The 20592-nt window shown below is 42.3% G+C and overlaps 1 pseudogene; it reads left to right on the forward strand.

The window, feature by feature from the left end:
* Window positions 1–2914: 2914 nt before the first annotated feature.
* LOC104871461 overlaps window positions 2915–20592 on the forward strand; it is a 71005-nt pseudogene continuing 53327 nt past the window's right edge.

Below are 20592 nucleotides of genomic sequence, written 5' to 3' on the forward strand. Positions count from 1 at the left end.
AGAGACCTTGTTTCCTTGGCTGACTCTATTGTCTTTAGTGATCTTTGGATACGGAAGCAATTAAAGACTGCAATGTAAGGATACACATAATATTCTAGAAGCGCAGCCTCACCTTTGAGAAGCCACATAGAGGGAATTCTGCCCCATCTTGGTGCAGCTCAGCTGCTCTGTGACTAGGGGGTGTGATTGGAGATATTACTGAAGAACCGAAAACTTAGCCAATTAACTTTCATGGTCTGATATTACAGTGTTATCTTATGTGTATAAACACCATTTGCTGTGTTTGGAAAACTATCTTTTCCTTTGACAAATGGTTCTTTCAAGGCAGTGGTGACAAAGAAGCAGGTGCTCAGTAGGTGTTGTTGAGGGAGTGACCTTGACTTTTATTTTTGAAGTTTCTGTTTCACTTTTACATCATGATGAGAAAACAGTGCGTAATTTTTCGATTAGTACCGCAGTAGCATTTAAATACAGAGGTCCAGCATGCAGAATTTAAATACAGAGGTCCAGCATGCAGAATTGTGGCTTCACACAGAGCATATCCATGCCTTCGTCTTCCCACTCAGCACATGCTACGGGGGACTGTCATGAGCCAGGCACTGTGCTGTGCATTTGGGATGTGGGGATAGCAAGAACAGACCTAGTTCTCGCCTTGAGGGAGTTTACATTCAGTTGGGGGAGTAGGTGGTTAATCAGATAACCAGGAAAACACATGTACTGTTTCAAATGTTGATAAATGCTTTGAAAACAGGCACACTGTTGTAGGAGAGCACATAATGAGAAAAGGAAGTTTAAGGTGAGTTCTGAAGAATAAGTAGGAATTAATCAGAGAGAAGGTGCTTAGGCTGGGGTAGGAGGGAGGGAGGATGTACTGAGAGTTCCAGTCCTAAAGGAGCTTGAGACAAATCTTTGTATATGATTTTGGCCATGTCACTGAACTTGATTGTGTTTTGGGTTTCTTATTTGAAGAATGAAGGTTATAATACTGGCCCTCTATTACCATAAATAGCACTATTTCATTCTTAATGAAAAACTGAGCAGCCATTTTGAGTTTTAAAGTAAAAGGTGCTGTAATGGCATAAACCTCGCCAAAAGCTACATCTAACTGAAAAGAATAATAATAGCTTGGCACTGAGCTCAGCTTTGTGCGTAGAAGAGATAATGAAGGTCCTTAGTATTTTGCTGTGTGATGGAATCATGGTGAGATTTTTTTTTTTTTCTGAAAATCAGAACTCAATTCCTCTAAAGGAGAGTTGTGAACTCCATTCCTACTCTCCCCTTTGCTGGACAGGATGAGTCATCAGAACTGCACTGGTGAAGTCAGTGCACAGATGGAGATTTTGTTCTTTAAAAGATAATTGTTCAGGAAAACAAAACAATTTACCCTCTGTTACCTTGTTTAAAGAGATCTTTTTGGGCTCTTTATCTGAATGGATATTTCCAGCCATAGTATGACGAATCCTGGGCTAATGTGATTTTGCCAGGAATCCATTTGGAAGGCAGGTCAGAGGTTGGCCTGTGTGAAGCAAGGAGCTGGCTTGGAATCCTTGCCGCTTCTCTGTGAATCCTGCAGATTGTCACACACAGTTTAGGGCCCAGCTGATATTGAACCAGGTACATATGCAATGAAAGCAAGTCCCAGGGCGAAGGTATATTTTAGTGTAGAAACAAGGCCCCTTTTCCCTGAGACAAGGCCTCTACAGTGGAAAAGAGGCTGGACACAGTCATTGGAGCCTCGTAAGTGTTGTGACAGGCACACTTCTGGGCTGAAGGTAACAGCAGGCTCAGCCCTGCTGCTAGTCCAGAGGGTAGGCCAAGAAGTGACTCCCTCAGCTGGAAGCCGTTACTCCCCAGATGGATCTTTTATCCTGTGAGATGAACCCTGAGCTGTCCCTCCCTGCTTGCTTGGGGCACTGATTCTCATCTCCAGTGAGTGTCCCAGCCCCTGAAAAAGAGATGGGTGATAGCAACTTCAATCTCCAGTGTCTCAGACTGGCAGCCACGTAACTCTGGGAGCTGTTGGCCAGGTAAACCGAAGAGCAAGAGACAGGCTAGAATCCCACATAAAGGGAGGTAACCCACAGTTCTTTTGAGCTCAGAAGCACCCATGAACCTAAGGTAAGAGCACAAAAGATGTGCTTTTTTTTGTTGTTGTTAATTTTTTTCTGATATTTTGCCTCACAGTTCGTCTCATAATGGTTCAATTGGTGGTAAAGATTTGGGGATTTAGGAGTAATTTTCCTGGACTGATAAATTGGGAGATGAGTCACCATCCTTCTGTGAGTTGCTAACTGAGGCTGACTTTTGAGTAGTCTGGACGGGATTAGGTTTATGCTAAAGGTGAAGCGTAGAGGCTGAGTCAGTCATTGTCACCCAGCATAGGCTCCAGTCTTGTGTTTATAGGCGTTGTCTTGTGCCTTATGAAATCCAAGACTGACTTTTGTCTTGCGCTTGGAAAATCCACATAAGAGTATCTGGTGGGGGAGATCTTACAATGGGAGTAAGATAGTGTGCTTCCAAACTTAGCTTTACTCTGTGAGTTGAATTTCTCTAAAACTAGTTTCTTGAACTTTGAAATGGGAATAATAGCATCAATTTTGCAGTGAGAACAAAATGATACAATAACTGTACTTCTTTCTTGAGATTAACATGTGGAGAATACTCCACAAATGTTTTATTAATTCTTATTATTATCATTCAACTAATATATTAAATGCCTGCCATGTACTATATACATTGTGAAAGATGCTATGAAGTGTTAAATGTAGTTTGAGAGTGAAAATACAGGAACATGAAAAACAAGTTTAAGTACAACCTACTAATGCCAGTGAGATATATTTAAAATTAAAAACAGGGCAGTTGACAATTAGGAGTTCAAAGTTCACAGGGTCCTGGATTAGTCAGAGAAGACTTCATGGAGGAGGTGGACATTGAATGGGGTGGAGGTAGGAGTAGGATTCTGACCATTTTGCCACTATTTCTTAACCCATAAACATCCTGGTTATACAGGCTGGATAAGAGGCTCGCCTGGAGGGCCATAGGGAGCTGCCCATAGGTTATTTTACTCTAGGCCTATCTGTCAGCTAACATAAGATGATCCTTCACCAGGGGAACCACTGTGTGTGCTTGCAAATGTAGCCTCCATTGCTGAGAAGTAATTCTTTCCCTTTCATTTGGATCATGCTTTATTGATTATCTGATCTCTATCCCATGTGCTAGGTGCTAGAGACAAAGAGATGAAGAGATCTGAGACCCACTCATCATCTGTTTTCTTTGGACACTTCACTCTGGGGATTTTGGATTGCAGAAGGAGTCAGAAGTCTCCAAACGGCCAGGTCTGCTGCATTGAGGGCGAAGGAGACTGGAACAGTTGGATATCTGAGTCTTCAGCAGTGAGTACTGTGGCCCTGTTGAGGTTTGAATGGGGAAGGAATATGTCCTAAGCAAGGGAAACTTCCTCCCTCTGTCTCTCTGCTTGTAAACTGACCTCTGTCCCCAGAACAGTGGTGTCTGCCTGCTCTCTTTCCTCAGGAAGTGACAAAGAGTGCTTCCAAATTCATCTTCCTTTAGACGATCCTTCCCAGTTGCCAATATGAGTGGCAAGGGTGTGGGACCCTCACCAGGCAATATTTATGTTTGATGAGGTCTCTGTGCCTCGAGGCATGGTTCAGAGCCCACCCTGACCCATCTTTGTGCTCAGGAGCAGAAGGCTCCATTCCATTCCCGTCCGAGTGGACTTTCCTATTCTCCTCTTGTGACAACTGGTGGGTGCTCCAGGCCTGGTGTCACTGGCCATGCTGCTGGGCGAATTGGGTCCTTCTGTCTCTCTCAAAATTAAGCTAAGGAAAGCAGGGACTGGAAGACAGAATCTCATTTCAGCCTCAGGCATATTTTCTACCCACTGTCACTGGAGTATTAAGGCTCATGCTTTCACTTGTATGGTGGGTTTTTGTGTAGTCACTTCATCTGCCAGATCCTATGGGGAGGCGGGGAGGGACATCTTGAATTCCAGCTCCATCTCCACACACTGAACAACTGTTCCACTTCAATTAGTAATGCATCTTTGCACTTGATAGTTTGCACTGTCTGTGGCGGAGAAAATCTGTGCTCATGAAGTCTATTTTTATGTGCCTCCTTCTGAGCACACAGGAAACCATACTTTTAATGCAGGGGGCTGTGACACATGCTGGCTGGTGGGGTGTGATGTGTCCCTTCCTGGCCAAGGCAGTCAGAAAGTCCTTCTGAGTCTGGGCAGCAGTACACAGAGGTACAGCAGTGACTGGAAGCTGCCTGCATCGTTGGTGTAGGCTTCCCTAGATGCGCAGTCACCATGGAGACCTTCCGCTGCAGGTGTGAAACACAAGTCAGTCTTCAGGAGGGAGCTGCCCTGGGAGCTGAGGGAAACGGTAGAGGCACAGTGTGAGTGAGAACTAAGCTCAGTTTGGTTAACTCACTGGGATGTTTGTCCCTGCAGCATAATCTAACTTATTCTGATACAGTGATCTTCTTTTTTTTCTTTGCTAGTATTGCCTTCCGCCCTTTGCTGGACCTGTTGCTTCTACTATTTTTGCAATAGGGCTTCTGTGGTTCCACATTAGGATGCCTATACTTACTTTCTTAATGCGAGCTGCTGATTCCAGTTTTCCCTAGATTTTCAGAAACTAACCAGAGGGTCTCAAATGGTATAGTGCTGAGAAGTTTCTTACAGAACACAAAGAAATTGAATACAAAAGGAAAGATCAAATAACACATTTGGTTTAGACACAACTTCCTAATTCTGTGTAGATGGCTGAGTTTTCTTAACTTTGACTTGACATGGCAGTGACCTGGAGCTCTCCTGGCACAGGATCCAGCTCCTGTGGGTCGTGGATGGTCTCATAAAAGAGATGTTAATGTCTGAAATCACTACAGCAAGCAGTGTAGTAGCTAAAACCTGCCCGCCTTCCTTCCATCGCAGTTTAGAAAGTGCCCCTTTGCTTCTGAAAAATAGTGTCCAGCTCTTTTTTCCTTTCATCATAAGTGAAACTTGGGGACAGTATTTATAACTACAGAAAGAGAAATAGAAGCCTCCTTTAATTTTCTCCTTCAGAACTGAGTGAGCCTCCCAGCCTTGCCATAATAAGACACAGTTAACTCTATCTCAGGGTTCAGCATACACATATTCAACCAACCGTGGATTGAAAATATTTAGAAAAAGACTGTATTGAACACGTACAGACCTTTTTCTTGTCATTTCTCCCTAATCAATAAAGTATAACAAATAGTCACACTGCATCCACATTATCATAAGTAATCTAGAGATGACAGTGTACACAGAGGAACTGTGTAGTTACAGGCAAATTCCCTGCATAGAAGGGTTTTGGTACTAGAGTGGGGATCTGAACCTGATCCCCTGGGATATGGAGGGACACAGACTGGGTAGCATAAGTGACAGAAATTAATTGTCTCCCACTTCTGGAAACTAAACATCCAAGATCAAATGCTAGCAGTGTTGATGCCTGGGGAGGCTTCTCCTTGACTTGCGGATGGTGGCCATGCACTGTGTCCTCACAATGTCTTTTCTCCTATGTGTGTGTGTGTGTGTGTGTGTGTGTGTGTGTGTGTGTGAGAGAGAGAGAGAGAGAGAGAGAGACAGAGACAGAGACAGAGAGACAGAGAGACAGACGGACAGAGACAGAGAGATATCTTGGGTATCTCCTCTTCTAATAAGGACATGAGTCTTATCAGATTAAGGCCCTACTCTTAGGATTGTTCTTGATCATATTATCTCCCTATAGGATCTGTCTTCAAATACATCACACTAGGGGACCAACTCCATCCTGACGTGTGTGGACAGGTGTGGGTCCACTCATTGCAAGAGCCTGTGAGGCCACCACTGATGGGTCCTACTGCAGGGAAGATTTATAAGCATTAATGGAGGCTTATGTTCTATATATAGTGAGTCCTTTTCTACCCATAAGACATCATTAACCCAGGAACAGCCACTGGCCTGGTGAAAAGAACCAATTATAAACACAGTGATTCAAGGGAAGTCAAAACTCAACAGTGATGACAGATGTCACGATGTTACTGCCTGTGACTTTCCCTTCCACACTTATTTCTGAAAAATAACATTGAAACTTTTGGGGTTTAAGGTAAAAAGAAAAATATGCTTGAGAGCTTCTTGCCTGAAACACCCTTGTTGAGATTTCCATTGAGGGAACAAAGCTTTCCTCTTACAAAGTCACTTGTTTGATTAATTTTTTCCTTCTCACTGCTCTAGTCCCTGTGGATCTGTTTGCCCTTACAGGAGTGTGTGTGTGTGTGTGTGTGTGTGTGTGTGTGTGTGATGAAGTCCATAGTACTGTGGAAAATGACAGAGAGAATCCTATGTGCATGTGTGTGCGGGGGTGGTGGTGGGGAGAAATGATCCCTTCACGGGAAATTAGGAACTGCAGCCCAACGTCCCTCTTAACTGCTGACGATCAAATACACCGTGCTCTTCTCACTTGAGGCTCTGACAAAATCTTGCTCTTGTGCCCTCCTATGCACGCCTGGGGCTTGTGCCCAAGTTCTGGGAGGTGCCTCCCTCCTCAGTAGCTCATCCCAGGTGCGAGAGTCCTTGGTGTCCCTGCCTAATCCCAGCCCTCATGCTGCTCTGAGATCTGCAGCTGCAGCACCTCCAGCTGCCTTGGGAACAGTTGCCTTGGGTTTGTCGTTACTCTTGCTGTTCACCTTTCTTTCTGAAAATTCTCAAACTTCACTTTACTGCATTGGTGCTCAGATGTTTGCAGGTAGCTTTATCATCTATCCTGAACTCAAGCAGATTTTCATGTCCTGCTTACAGTCCTGGCTCTGTCTTGGAGGAAACGGGAGGAACAGGAGCAGTGGACACAGAGAAGGTAGATGCAGAATCCATGCAGCCCAGCAGGTAAGAGCAGACCTAGGCGTGGAGCTCATGCCTGTCTGGACTCAGTGCTCATTTAACCATCCATTTGTTTTTTTCCCCCTACAAAAAAAAATTACTGGGAATGTTGTCATTTTGGTACATTTCCCACCTCTAGTGAGTTCCTCACTTCTAAAGCTAAGGGCAACCCAAGGTCCATGTAGAAATCCAATAAGCAGATGGAATCAGATCCTCCTGACCTTTCTTCTTTTTTCCTAATCCAATCTAAATTTTACCAAGCCAAGTTTCAGCTTGACTCCCACCTCTCCCCATGAAGCCTTTTCCAAGCTGCCTGGGTCTGGGTTGCAGACCAATAGATTTATGTTGTTCTTTTCTCATTCCGTGGGGGTGATGTAATCCCTCCCATTTCCTGGAGACCACAGCTTCCTGTACTCCTAACTTTTGTGTAACAACCAGAACACTCTGAAGCAGATTGGGTATCATTGAGTAAGTTGACCTTCTTATTTCTGGGGATGATTTTGACACTGAACATAGTTTCAGTGAAAAGGCCAATTGAAAAATGTGGTCAAAGCTCCACAGCCATAAGACTTACGAGCTGGGTTAATCTGCTTCATCCAACCTCTCAGATGTTCCAGTTGTGTATTTGTGTCCCATCAGCAGAGGCATTAAGAGAAGGTGAAGCTCCAGGTTTTACTACGATTCTCATTTTTGACTCTTACTCAGTAGAATTTTAAAAGGCAGAATTAGGATACATTTGGTCCATATTTAAAATGCAAACTCTTAGGACCTATCTCAGACTGTCTGAATAAGAATGAGATAATCTGTCCAGGTCTTTTTATGTTCATTAAAGCTAAATGAAATCTTTCTTACTGAATAAAAAGATACAACTTTGACATGATTTTAAAGCATAGTCTCAGACAACAAGACATGGAAATTCAAGGAGATTAGATTTCTAGGTGACCAAAATGTTTTATACTCAAATGTGTATTGCAGCTTATTTGCTAACCATGCTCATTTATCTGGTCTTATGATTCTTTCTTCCCAGCACCTTTTGGCTGTATCACACTGAGTATGTGTTTAAATCCTTAGACCAGAGTCATCGTGGATTCAACCACACTGAAAGTTTACGAAAGTGCTCAAGTGAGATTTCATTCTGGCTGAGAAGCTCCTTGGATTTTCCAGCATGATTTCTGCTTCTAGCATAGGCTTACTTCTCTCAATTTTTAAGATAGGAAGATGGTAAGGAGTGGCCTCTCTCCTAGAGCTGTCAGAGGTAGCTAATTGGTGCTGGCGTGGTCACTACCCCTTTAGACCCTTTGAGTTTACTAGCTGCAAAGGTCAGGGCAGACCAGCTACCACTCTAAGGTCATGGCACGAGGGGCAGCTGGTCAGGAAAAATAACTGTGACAAGACGGGGGACACAGCGAGGTTATTATTACAAGAGGTGTCACTCAGATAATGATGGAACTTAACCCATGCAAAACATCACTCAAATCATGACCCAGCACCAAAGGAAAACCACCTTATCATTCCAGGATTTATTGCAGTGCTGTGATTGTTTGGCCATTAAAATGTCACCTGCATAATGAAATAGTTGGTGATGCTGACTATAAAATGAGATAGTTTTTTAATCCCTCTCAAAATATTTCAAACATTATTGAATGACCAGTTTATGAGGCCTCTGGAGAAATAATTACGATTTAAGGCCTGTGTGGAATTCAGAATCACCATTTTCTTTTGCTTCTCTCTTTACCCTCCCCCATCGCCTTTCTTCTTCTCCCTGTCTCTATCTTTGTGTCTCTGTCTCTCTGTCTTTGTCTTTGTCTCGCTCTGTCCCTGTCTGTCGTCTGTCTCTCATGTTCATGAGTAATTTTCTTAGGAATTATTTGAGTAACCACGCTAATGAGGACTTGAATTTCCCACTGCAGGTTACTACTGCCTTCAGAAACACCTATTGGTACTGTGGCTTTGTGTGGAAAGACTGTTTATTCCTGGGAAAGGGCCTCCATGAACTTTGGGAATTCTCTCTTCCACTATTCTTTTTCTTTATTGAGTTTATTGGTACATTTTAGGGATACAGTACAGTTACATTCACTATTGGGATCTGGTACCTTTACACGCCAGGTCTTGGTTCTCATTTTTTCCCCTTGTCCCTGCCCTCCCTTCACCCCCTCCTCCCCTCTGTTTATTCCTGGGAAAGGGCCTCCATGAACTTTGGGAATTCTCTCTTCCACTATTCTTTTTCTTTATTGAGTTTATTGGTACATTTTAGGGATACAGTACAGTTACATTCACTATTGGGATCTGGTACCTTTACACGCCAGGTCTTGGTTCTCATTTTTTCCCCTTGTCCCTGCCCTCCCTTCACCCCCTCCTCCCCTCCCCATTTACAAACACTTTTTTCCATTTTCTTGTATTTTTTTCTTTTCCCTTATTACCTTTCCCCTACCCTTCCCACTTTCCCTACACCTTTAGCCCTTTTCTTCCTATTTCACATTGTCAATTATATCATTAGGATCTTATGTACTATTTATAGTTTTGAGTGGAATACTGTAGACCTTTAGATCAAAATATTACACAGCCAGCAGGTTCCACCATATGATCACATTTAACTTTCATTAAAAGAGCTATGATGGGTCAGCAAATGAAGACAGACAAAATGTGGAAGTTGACAGTGATGCTTAAAAGGAACAGTAATGGACAATCAAGCCAGAATCTTGGCGGCATTGCTGGTTATTATATAAGAGGAAAATGGAACAGATTTAAGGAATATATTATGGCAACCTAAGTTTTAGATCTCACAATAGTGATATGTGAGAGATGTAAGGAGACAGTACATTCTCTGCCATCTGCTCCCTTAGGCAGAGAGCAGGGTTTGCATTGACAGAATACAGTATAGTTGCCTTAGTTTGCAGAAGTCAAGCTATGAAGAGGCCAAAGTACTTTCTTCCTATTACTTTCCCAACCTGTTGCCTCTTTGATATGCAGACATAAGAGGGAGTAATCCCAGACATTAATGAGAAGAAGTTAGGAGCATGCTGTTGATGAGTGAGTGCCTATACTTTGGCAGGTATAGTGCCTTATTTTACTTGGGTTTCCCTAGCAGAAGACATTGAGACAATACTGAAAATTAAATATTTTGGAAAAGACCACAGAAAGTGTGGTAGGAGAGTAAATGACCCAGGGAGAGAGGCCAGAAATTAAGGGTTCTTATCGAGCAAGTTACCACTGCAGGTAGCCAGAGTTCAATCCCTTGGAGACTGAAGAGTGTCAAGCTAGAACCTGGGTCTCAGAGTTATCCCACCTAAAAGCTGAGGGAGCTGGGTATTTCTATGCCAGTTACCATCATTCAGCAGTCAGAGGCTGCTCCTGAGGGCATGGAGTCATTTCCCCATCTGGCCTGCTGAGCACTGGCCTCACTGCTCACTGCCTGAGCAGCACAGCTGCTCTCCCACCCCAGCAAGTGAGTGTAGATGCTGACAGGCTTGATGCACTATGCTGAGGTATCAGTCGCTCCATGGGTGCAGTTGTTTTCAGGAGCAGCTTTCTGAGAGGTGCAGAGCGCCTTGCTGCACATGGCATGGACATGCTCCACACCCCTGGAATATTCTTGTGAGTCTCCCATGGAGGCTTGCAAAAGACTCTAGAATCCGGCGTCACGGAATCTTCTGAATCATAATGTCAAAGCACCGGTCCAGCTGCAGAGCTCTTAATTGCTCTGCATTGGTGATTGGGCTGCTCTAACAAGACATGACAGGTTGGGAGGCTGAAACAATAGTTGTGGAAGTTGGCAGTCCAAGATCCAGCTGCTTTCAGGGCTGGTTTCCAGTGAGGAGTGCTTGCTTTCTGGTTTATAACCTGCTAACCTTTCATTGTGTTTCCACATGGCCTTTCCTCTTTATGCAAGTATCATTGGTACCTCTGTGTGTCTAGGTTTTCTCCTTAAAAGGATACCAGTCAGACTGGATAAGGGCCCACTCTAATGGAATGATTTTTAACTAAATCACTTCTAAAAGATCCTGCTTTCATATATATGCACCTTCTGAAGTGCTGGAGGTTAGGGCTTCAGCATATAAATTTTAGGGAATTACATTGGACCCATAATACCTACTGAGATCTAGAAGCTTTCAGACTCACTAATAAATGAGCCAGAGCAGTATTTGCTAGTGTGGTGGATGATGCAGCCTCTGAAATTGGAAGAGGTTTACCAAGTATGGTACCACTTCCTCAGTGGTGGGATGAAAATTGCACTATTATGTCTGAAAATTGCATTCAGGGTCCTTATCACTTCCTGTCCCCAGGCATGACTGAGATGTTATCAATACAGTGAAACCATAATGCCTTCTACAAAACATCCTGATTGTCCAGATCCTATTGAGTTGTATCGTAACATGGCCACGAGGGCTAGGCAGTAAAATGTCTATTTCTGTCTGCTCAAAGTGAAGACATACTGCAATGATCCTCCTTTCTTGTGGGGGTTGAAAAGAATACATTTTATAATTTAATAGCCTCAGACCAAGTGTCAGAGGCCATGTGGATCTGTGGTAGTGAATGGCTATCTGCACAACAGCAGCTGTGGCTGAGTTAGCACCACTTAAGTTTATGGGAGTCCCCATCAATAGCAGGGTCCAATTGGCTTTTTCTAGGAGAGAAGCTGGTGAATTAATGGGGGCAGGGTGGGGATCACTATCTCAGCCTCCTGTAAGTCTTTAGCATGGCCCCAACCCCTGTCATCCTTGCCTCCTTCCTATTTGTTTTATTTTGTTTTTTGTCAGTGGTGGTAGTTGGGGTAGATCAGGGAGAGGTTTTAAGGTTTCCACCTGGCTTCTCCTGTCAGATACCACACATGGTATTTTAACAGAGGGAATTATTAAACTAGAAAAGGCAAAGAGTGAACACCAAGGTATCTCAGAGGCAGATCTGCAGACAGCAGCCACCACTTTTAGGGCTGAGGAAACAAGGAAAGAAATTGGAATTATTGATGGGTGGAACCTTGGAGTAGGAGCTGAAATCCAGACCCTTGAAAGTGGCAACCCCTTGGCTTATGCTGATGACTCCAGAGGAGCCCCCTGGGGGCTGTGAGACCCCTGGTAGCTGGTGCTGGTGTTTCCGGTGCAAGTGCTGGAGAAACTGCTGTGCCACAACTGCAACAAATGCCAGTGCCAAGGTAAGAAGTGAGGCTGAAGTGATGCCGATAGGAGCAGGAAACAACTGGAAAGTATGTCTTTCTATCTCCCTATCCTCTAATTTCCCTTATTGGCCAAGTCAAATGCAGAGTCATCTGGCAAAGCAGAATGTGGTTTGTGGAGTCCCAGCCCCAGCATCATAAAGCAGAATGTAGTTGTGTGTGAGTGTGTGTGGGTGGGGAGGATGGGTTGATGCTGAGAGAGAATAGCTTAATAATTAGCTCAGGGCTCTTAGTCCAGAAGCTAGGTAACTAAGCGAGATTCACATTATCCAGATTCTGTAATTAAGAGATAGGGAAGTGACCAGAAGGTGGGTCTGCAAACACAATGAATCATAATAAGATGGACTCGGGACTGCCCTTCTCACCTGGCTTTCGCTGCCTTCTCTATAACAGATGCCATGATGGTGTTGGGTCTCCAAATGTCAGGGTCAACTCAGATCCTGTAAACAATAGCCCCTGAAAAATCATAATGATATTCTCCTTTCTCTAGTATGCAATTGCTCAGTCACTTTGGGAGGGGCTAATGGAATTAGCACTGTGGACACTTACTGTGGCCTTACAGTGGATCACCTTTGGATCTGAGAATTGGCTCAGTGAAAACTAGGTGAGCTGTCATGGCTGTCCACCAAGGTAGCTGGTGTCAACTTTCTGCTCACCTAATTTAAACGCCCCATAGCCTTGTGTACCCAGGCAATATACTTGTTGGTTGATCATCTGTCTTCTCCTTGGGAACACGATGCCAGTCCTAGCTTCCATCCTGAGAGACATTGATGCCTTTTGTGGTAAGTATGCCTCACCTTTGTCTCTGATGGGTAAGTTCTATTTCTTGGCTTCTGTACTTTTGGTAACTTATAATGACACTGGAAAACCCAGTGGTGGCTATAATATAGGCTCACCTTGGCAATATGAGATGTTAGGACACTGCCAAGCCACTTCATACTGGATCCTATCCCAATCCATGACCGGAAAGAGTCATCAGGTCACCACTACCCTGCTTATCAGAATATCTGGATTCAAATTTTGGCTCTGTTAGTTAAGTTCTTGCAGTATGACCTTGGGCAAGTAGTTCCATGTCTCTGTGTCTCTCTTCCTATAAAATTGGGATAAATGAAAATATCTACCTCAAAGAACTATTGGGTAGATTCAAGGAGTTAATCCCTAAATTGCTTGGAATAGTACCATACACATAAAAAAAAATCCATGAAGAATATTAGCTACTATCATTCTTACTAAAGTAAAAACACTAGTCAGCAAGTGAACTAACTTATGACTGGAAATGATGAAAAGCAATTAGATGTGAAAAATAAGTGAAATCAAATATTAGAAGAGACAAAATTGTCATTTGTGAGTTATATAAGTAGCTACCTAGAAAAAAAATCTAGAAATATTAATGGAAAACTTAAAAATTAAAGAGTATTCAGTTAACTCTACAAACTAATAACTTTCTTCAACATTTACAATAATCTCAAACATAAAATAATTAGATGGAAAACCTTGCAAGTGTCAATGTACTTATTAGCAAGGGAAACTGTAAAACTTTTAAAGCAGCTAGGCAAACGAGGGACTGCATTTCTGTAGATAAGTGTCAGTATTGTAGAGATGGCATTTCTCCCAAAATTAACTTTAAAAACACATTACACAGTTATAATCTAAACCCAAACATTATTTTTTAACTTAAAAATGATTCTTCAGCTTATCTGGGAGAATAAACAATGAGAACAGTAACAAAAAATGTTCAAATAATAACAGGATATCCATCACTGCCAGATGTCAAAACACATTTATAAAGTCAACATATTGAACTATTTTTATTGGTAGATAAATAGAAGAAAAGGAAAAAAGTATAAATGCTTTAAATTTTCATAAAGAGACTGTTGCATATATTCAAAAGTTCATATGTTACAAAGTTTCCATTACAAATTAGAGTGGAAAAGGTGGCTAATCCTATAGGTGACTTTGCAGTGAGGGGTTAACTAGCTAGGAAACAATTCAGTGAGCTTCCCAACCTCCTAATTTACTGTAAAATAAAATTTTCACAGGTCAGTAATTAAGCATAAGATATGAAATGATAACTGTATTTTCAGCCTTCTACAGCTATGAGGAAATACCCAAGACAATCAATTTCCAGGAGGAAAGGTTTATTCTGGCTCATCGTTTCAGAGGTTTCGGTCCATGGTTAGTTGGCTCTATTGCTATTGAGCCTGTGGTGAGGCAGAACATCATTGTGGGAATGCGTGACAAAGAAAACTGTTCACCTCCTGATGGCCAGAAAGCAAACTGATGAGAGAGGAAGGGGCTCAAGTGCCAGTATCACTTTTCAGGGCATGCATCAATGATCTAACTTTCCACTGGGTCTCACCTCCCAAAGGTTCTATCACCTTCCCAAAGTGTTGTAAGGTGGTGACCAAGCCTTTGACACATGGGCCTTTGGAGGACATTTCAGATCCTAACTATAATAACAAAAGGTACAATTAGAAAAATATATCATCTTGGGGTAAAAGAAGGTGTAAAAAACAAAAGACAGGTATAATAGACTAAATATATAAACATCAGAAATGTTTGTTGTCATGTAACATTGCGAACAAAAAAATTGGAAAACAAAGTAAATGACAGACAAAATATTAATCTTTTAAAAAACTAAGAGCTTCTTAAAATATACCGGAAAGATAGAAACAGCAAAAATGGCAAACTGGGTGTGGTGGTGCATGCCTGTAATCTCAGCATGAGTTTGAGGCCAGCCTGGGCTAGAAAGCGAGTTCAAGGCCAGGCTGAACTACATAGCGAGACCCTGTCAAAAAAACAAAACAAAACAAAACAAAAAAACAGATAGCATAAATGAACTAGTCACTAAAGAAAAAAGATATAGTATATACAATAAAACATCCTTAAGAGCTGGGCCAGGGATTTAGCTCATTGGTTCTGCTACCTGCCTCAAAAGTGCAAGGTTCTGAGTTCAATCCCTGGTACAAAAAAAAAAAAGAACAGTCTTGGCTGGAGTTAAGAGTAGTTGAAAGGTACAAGTGGAAGCCATAAGGCATTATTTCTATTTCTTCTTTTTGCTAGCTAAATTATCACTTAAAAAATTACAGTATCCAGTGGTGGTAAGGGTGGTGGCAAAACAATCATTTTCAATCCATAGTTAGGGGAAGATTAGTTGCTACATAATTTCTGGAGGAGAGTATGACTAAAAATGCCAAAGTTATGCCTTATATGACTCATCCTAAAGAAATTAGCAGAGTTATGATAAAAATACAGGCAAAAGGAAATGAATTGTGTAATTTTTATAATAATGAAACAGCCAAGTATACAGAGATAGTAGGTTTATTAAGTAAATAGTAGTACATCCATGTGATAAAACATTATATACCTGTTGAATCAAATCTATCTTAGGAAAATGTTTATGATACTTTGCCAAGTTAAAAATAATATATAGAATAAAATATAGAATAGGTCATCAGTTTAAAAATTTCTATATAACCGTCTATCTATCTATCTATCTATCTATCTTATCTATCTATCCAGAGTCTGCCAAAAAATGTATGCACACTCAGGAAAAGAAAAATTTGTATAAATATTTTAATACTAAGTTTACTGAAACATTGGGAGATTAATACAAGTTACTTTTGGCATCTACAATTACAAGAGGTGCTCAAAGTGGTGGTCATTAGCTTCCAGGCATTTATTAGTATGGCAAACTGCTGCTTGGGTAACCTTGGTCACTGAGATTGTTGTACATGCATTTTCAAGTTTTTCTCTGAGGAGCAGCAGGGTAGAGGGTTTGCTGCAATATAACACATCTTCTAGGGTTCTCCATATGAGGGTAACATCATCCGTTGAAAAAAACTTCATGCTATTTTTCTCTTCCTGAAGTGTGTATACAATTTTTGCAGACTTGTGTGTATATTACATATTATATACATGCATTATATATAATATATTTATTATCTATAAGTGTTTAGAATCATCCCTTTGTATTCCAAGATTTGTTCCAGAACTCCTCTTGATAACAAAAATCTGCATAATCTCACTGAAGTCCTTCATATAAGATGGTGTAGTCTTTGCATAAAACCTAAGCACATCCTCATATATGTCAGTTTTAGATTACTTATAATACTGAATGTATTGTAAATAGCATGTAAATAGTTATACTGTTGAGGGAATACTGGCAAGAAAGAAGAAGTCTGTACACATTTAGGATAAACACAACCACTGTAGCCTAAATATGTACCATACAATCTGTAGTCTGAGTCCACAGATGTAGAGCCCACGTATAGGGAGGGCTAACACTGTATGTGCAGAGAAAAAAGTGCTAGAGGGACATACGCAATGTAACCTTTGGGTATGAAATTATAGGCAAGTTTTTTCATCACTGTGTAGTCAGCTTTTTGTTGCTGTAACCAAAGTGCCTGACATATACAACTTAGAGGAGGAAATGGTGTTTTGTGGGCTCACTGTTTCAGAGGATTCAGTCCGTGAGTAGCTGACTCCAAGGCAGGAACATCGTGGTGGAAGGCTTTGATGGAGCAGAGCTGCTCACATCATGAATATCCAGGGAGAAGAGCTCAGGGGAGCCCACCTGAGAGAGCTGTGCCCTCCAAAGCCAGCCCCAGTGAAGCACCTCCCACCAGGCTCCACTCCTAACAGCGTGTTCAGCTGTGAGCACCAGTGCATTAATACGAAATGATGGCCCCATTATCCAGTCACCTCTCCAGGAATCTCTTAATCTAGTCAAGTTGACAGTTCACTAGCACCATCATAGTTTTCGTATTTCCCAAATTATCTGCATTGACGTATATAGATTTATAATTCGAAGGGGAAAAATGTGAGGGAGAAAAGATGAAAGCCTAAGGACTCCATGATTCCGCCAATCTCTACTCTCAGATTCTGGGTTTCAAGTTTACATGAAGTCAAGAAAAACAGAAAATAGTAAGTACGTAGTATAGCCCACATCATGGCAATACCTTATACGGTAACAAAGAAGTATTTAAAGAGCGTGGGATTCTAGGCCACTCTTTTGAAAAGTTGTTTTTCAATATGATAAGCACTTACGGTTAAGAAATTCACTTTAAGGAGGGCACGGTGGCACATACCTGTATTCCAGCACTTTGGAAGGCTGAGTCCAGAGGATCAAAAGTTTGAGTCTATCTTGGCCAGTTTAGCAGCTTAGTGAGGTCTTGTCTCAAAATTAAAGAAATAAAAATATTGAAAGAGCAGCGGGTGCAGCTCAGTGCAAAGGCTCTGGGTCTAGTATTGCCAAAAAAAAATTATTCTGGCTGGGAGTGGTGGCACATGCTTGCATTTCCAGGCAGAGGCAGGAGGATCACTTGAGCCTAGGAGTTCAAGACTGGCTTGGACATCATAGTGAGACCAGGAGATTGACAAACAACAGATAGCTAGGATAGGGACCTAAGTAAACCAAAATAAACCCTGGGAAAATTGGAACACAAGGGAAACAGGCTCATTGAAGTATGCTAAGGGAAGCTGGGGTGGGGGACAGAGAAAGTGTCTCCTAATATCAGAGGCCTAGATAAAAACAGCAACCACACTGTTTCCATCTTCATTTCTGTTTCCATCTTCATTTCTGGTGACAACCCAAAGGGACACCTGCACGGCCATGGTTTCTCACCCAATAAAGCATACTTCTTACCAAAGGCCGGGTTTCGCAGCTGGAGCTGTGTTACCCATGTCCGTTTGAGTCTCTGGGAAGCGATTTAGGCTGGCTGAACTGTTTCATCAGAGCTGTTAATTATCGGTGGCTGGTGGGCCTCAGTGCATGGCATATCCATTTCACAAGGTCGTCTACATTGGAAATCTCATAATCCTTACTTAGAGAAATCTTCAAACATATTAAAAGGAGTACAGCGGAAGCCACTGTTACAGTAGGATTTTATCTTTCCCAGAATGGAAAAGGCTACATCAGTGACCACAGAAGCTAAATGATTCTTCTACAATGCAAAGAACAATGCCTGGCTACTACCCACTAATTTATTTTACCCAGTAGAGTAAACCAGAATGGCTAATATTGTTTTAATCTATGCATCCTGGGAGACCCAGGATATTGATGTGTAAAAGCACTTAAACATACACTGCAAAGGCCCAGGGCTGACAAGTTGTTTTAAATTAGAAAGAGCTAGAAATAGGGACATCAGAAGAGGTTTGCCCAACAGTCCAGCACTATAAATAGCCCTGAGAGAGTGTGGCATGTTGCTGGGTTTGGCTAGAGGCCTGAGCTCTTTCTTGGGGAGCATAAGCCTGAGAGGAGCTGGGCAGAAACGGAATTTGGGCCTCTGCCTTGCTGCTTCTCTGATCATGATAGCTTCCTCAGGAAAAGCCTACTTGCTGCCCATAAATATTTCATCTCCCATTCTCTTTCCCTTCCCTCCAAACAAAAAACACGGCACATAAACAAAATCCTGAAATACAAAGATAAATCAAGCAAAACTTTGCTGGTCACTTTCTAATGTTACTCTAGTTCAAAGCGCTGGAGACTCATGGTCTACTTTATTGGTCATTTAAGCTCATGTTTCAGGAGCCCTAAGTGGCAGCGTGTGTTACACAGTGCTGTGAGAAGAGTGTAAGAGTGACCGTGTGACTCTTACCATTTCATCTGATGCTCACAGAGCTGGCAGAAGGCATCACAGCGCTCATGTGATGGGTGAGGGAAGTGAAGCCAGGCAAACGTGATGTGTGCCCAGGGCCTGCTTTTCTTTTATTTGATTCAGTAAGGCGATTCTTCCACTATCAATGAGCTATCAGTTATAAGCAGCACCAGACACTCATGTTACTGTATTTTTACTGATACGATATATATTCCCAAGAGTTTACTGAGAAATTATTACCATATGTACCGAGCTTGTGGTCTCACATCGAAGAACGAAGTTTTGAACTAAAGGAGGAGGTTAGAAGAGTTTCATTGGAAACAATAATAGTAAGAAGAATAGCTCCTGGATTTCCTGGGTGGCAGCTGAGACTCTATGTCAAGGGTATTTTACATAGCAAAATCACAACCTGAGGAGCTATGGATCAACCTATAGGATTATTAGTCACTTAGCTAATATTGATCCAGTAGGGAAGTGAGGCACGTAGCAAGGGTTTATAGTGAGCACATTAACATTAGCTTATCTAACTCCTAACATAGAAAGAACAAAGGCATTCCTGGAAAGGAAGGGAGTATGAGTCAGGGTGTTCTGGTCACCCACCTATGGGTCTGACGTTTTCCTAGGCTCACTGGACCAGATGGTGCTAATTACAGTATAATCTCAAGCTGCTGTTTATCTGCAGGGAGATTTACAAGCCTGGGCATCATGTCTCCATCTTGAGGCCTGCCTTTCTTCAAATTCACCTTTGGCTGCAATCTTGTTGTGTCTCGTCTTCTGTGCTGACTCCCCCGAGGGTCCTCTCTGACTGCCTATTAATTTCTAACTAACTTAGATGTCTACATACAATTGTGTCAGGTTCCTTGAGATTGCTGTAGTTTTCAAACTTTTTCCTTCATTATGACCCCACCTACCTGACATCTGAGCGACTGGACAGCCCAGCAGATCAGTATGAGGTGCATGTGAGGGTCAGGCTACAGACTACATCATCGACAAATGCCAGTCTTTCTAATGAGGGGGATCAGGATGTGCCACCTCAAACATGCCACTGTGGCATAAGGATTATTTTGAGCTGAAGGCAATTGAGAAAGAATAGATATAGCAGAGCTCCCCGGCCCCCACATATCCACCAAAAAGCCAGGAGTGAATTTCCCTCAGTGAAGGTGGCATCGCTTCCTGTACCAGGTTCAGAAGTGCAACCTTTATCCCTGGAGATGAAGAGCCATCACTGAAATGTGTCTGTGCAAACAAACCCCACTAAAATAACACTTACTTTCCCTTAGTTCCTCCATACATTTTCTGGTCACTTTCACATAATAGATCACCCGTGAAGCCAGAATCCTCTCTCCTTTGTTAAGAAGTCTATATAAGCTCCCTAGTTTAACCACTTTTTTGAGTTTCGCTTTTCTGTGAACTCCCAAGCATGTAAAAAAAAAGCAGCATATTTGTTTTATTTTTCTTCTGTTAATCTGTCGTTTGTTTGTCATATTTGCAGGCTCCCATTGACTAAACCAAGGAGGGTAAAGGAAAAGTTTTTTCTCTTCAGCGATATGTATGTTATAACTGATAGCCACTCTTGGCCACAGTGGTGTGATATCAGTAGCCGTTGAGTACTATAGACAGTAAAATGAGGAGCTACAGGGCTGCTCCCCTCCAATGGCTGCAGAGCCACTTCCCTTCCATTCACCTTAACCTGGGCAGCACCCTAGGGTCACCCCCTGCCCCCACCACATGAGGCTTACTGCAAGGTTGTAGAGATAAGGGAAACAAAGACCATACTCCTCACCCCAGCCAGCCCTGGAAAATTCCAAAATTCCGAACCAGGATGCATCGGGCACCAGCGCCCCCTGCATAATCCACAGTGACCTATCTTCAGTGGTGCTCATGAAGGTTCATGCCTATGGACTGCCTCTCACACACTC

The sequence above is a fragment of the Fukomys damarensis genome, unplaced genomic scaffold (genome assembly GCF_012274545.1).
Source record: "Fukomys damarensis isolate Sample0158 unplaced genomic scaffold, DMR_v1.0_HiC HiC_scaffold_1, whole genome shotgun sequence".
In the NCBI taxonomy this organism is placed as follows: Eukaryota; Metazoa; Chordata; class Mammalia; order Rodentia; family Bathyergidae; genus Fukomys; species Fukomys damarensis.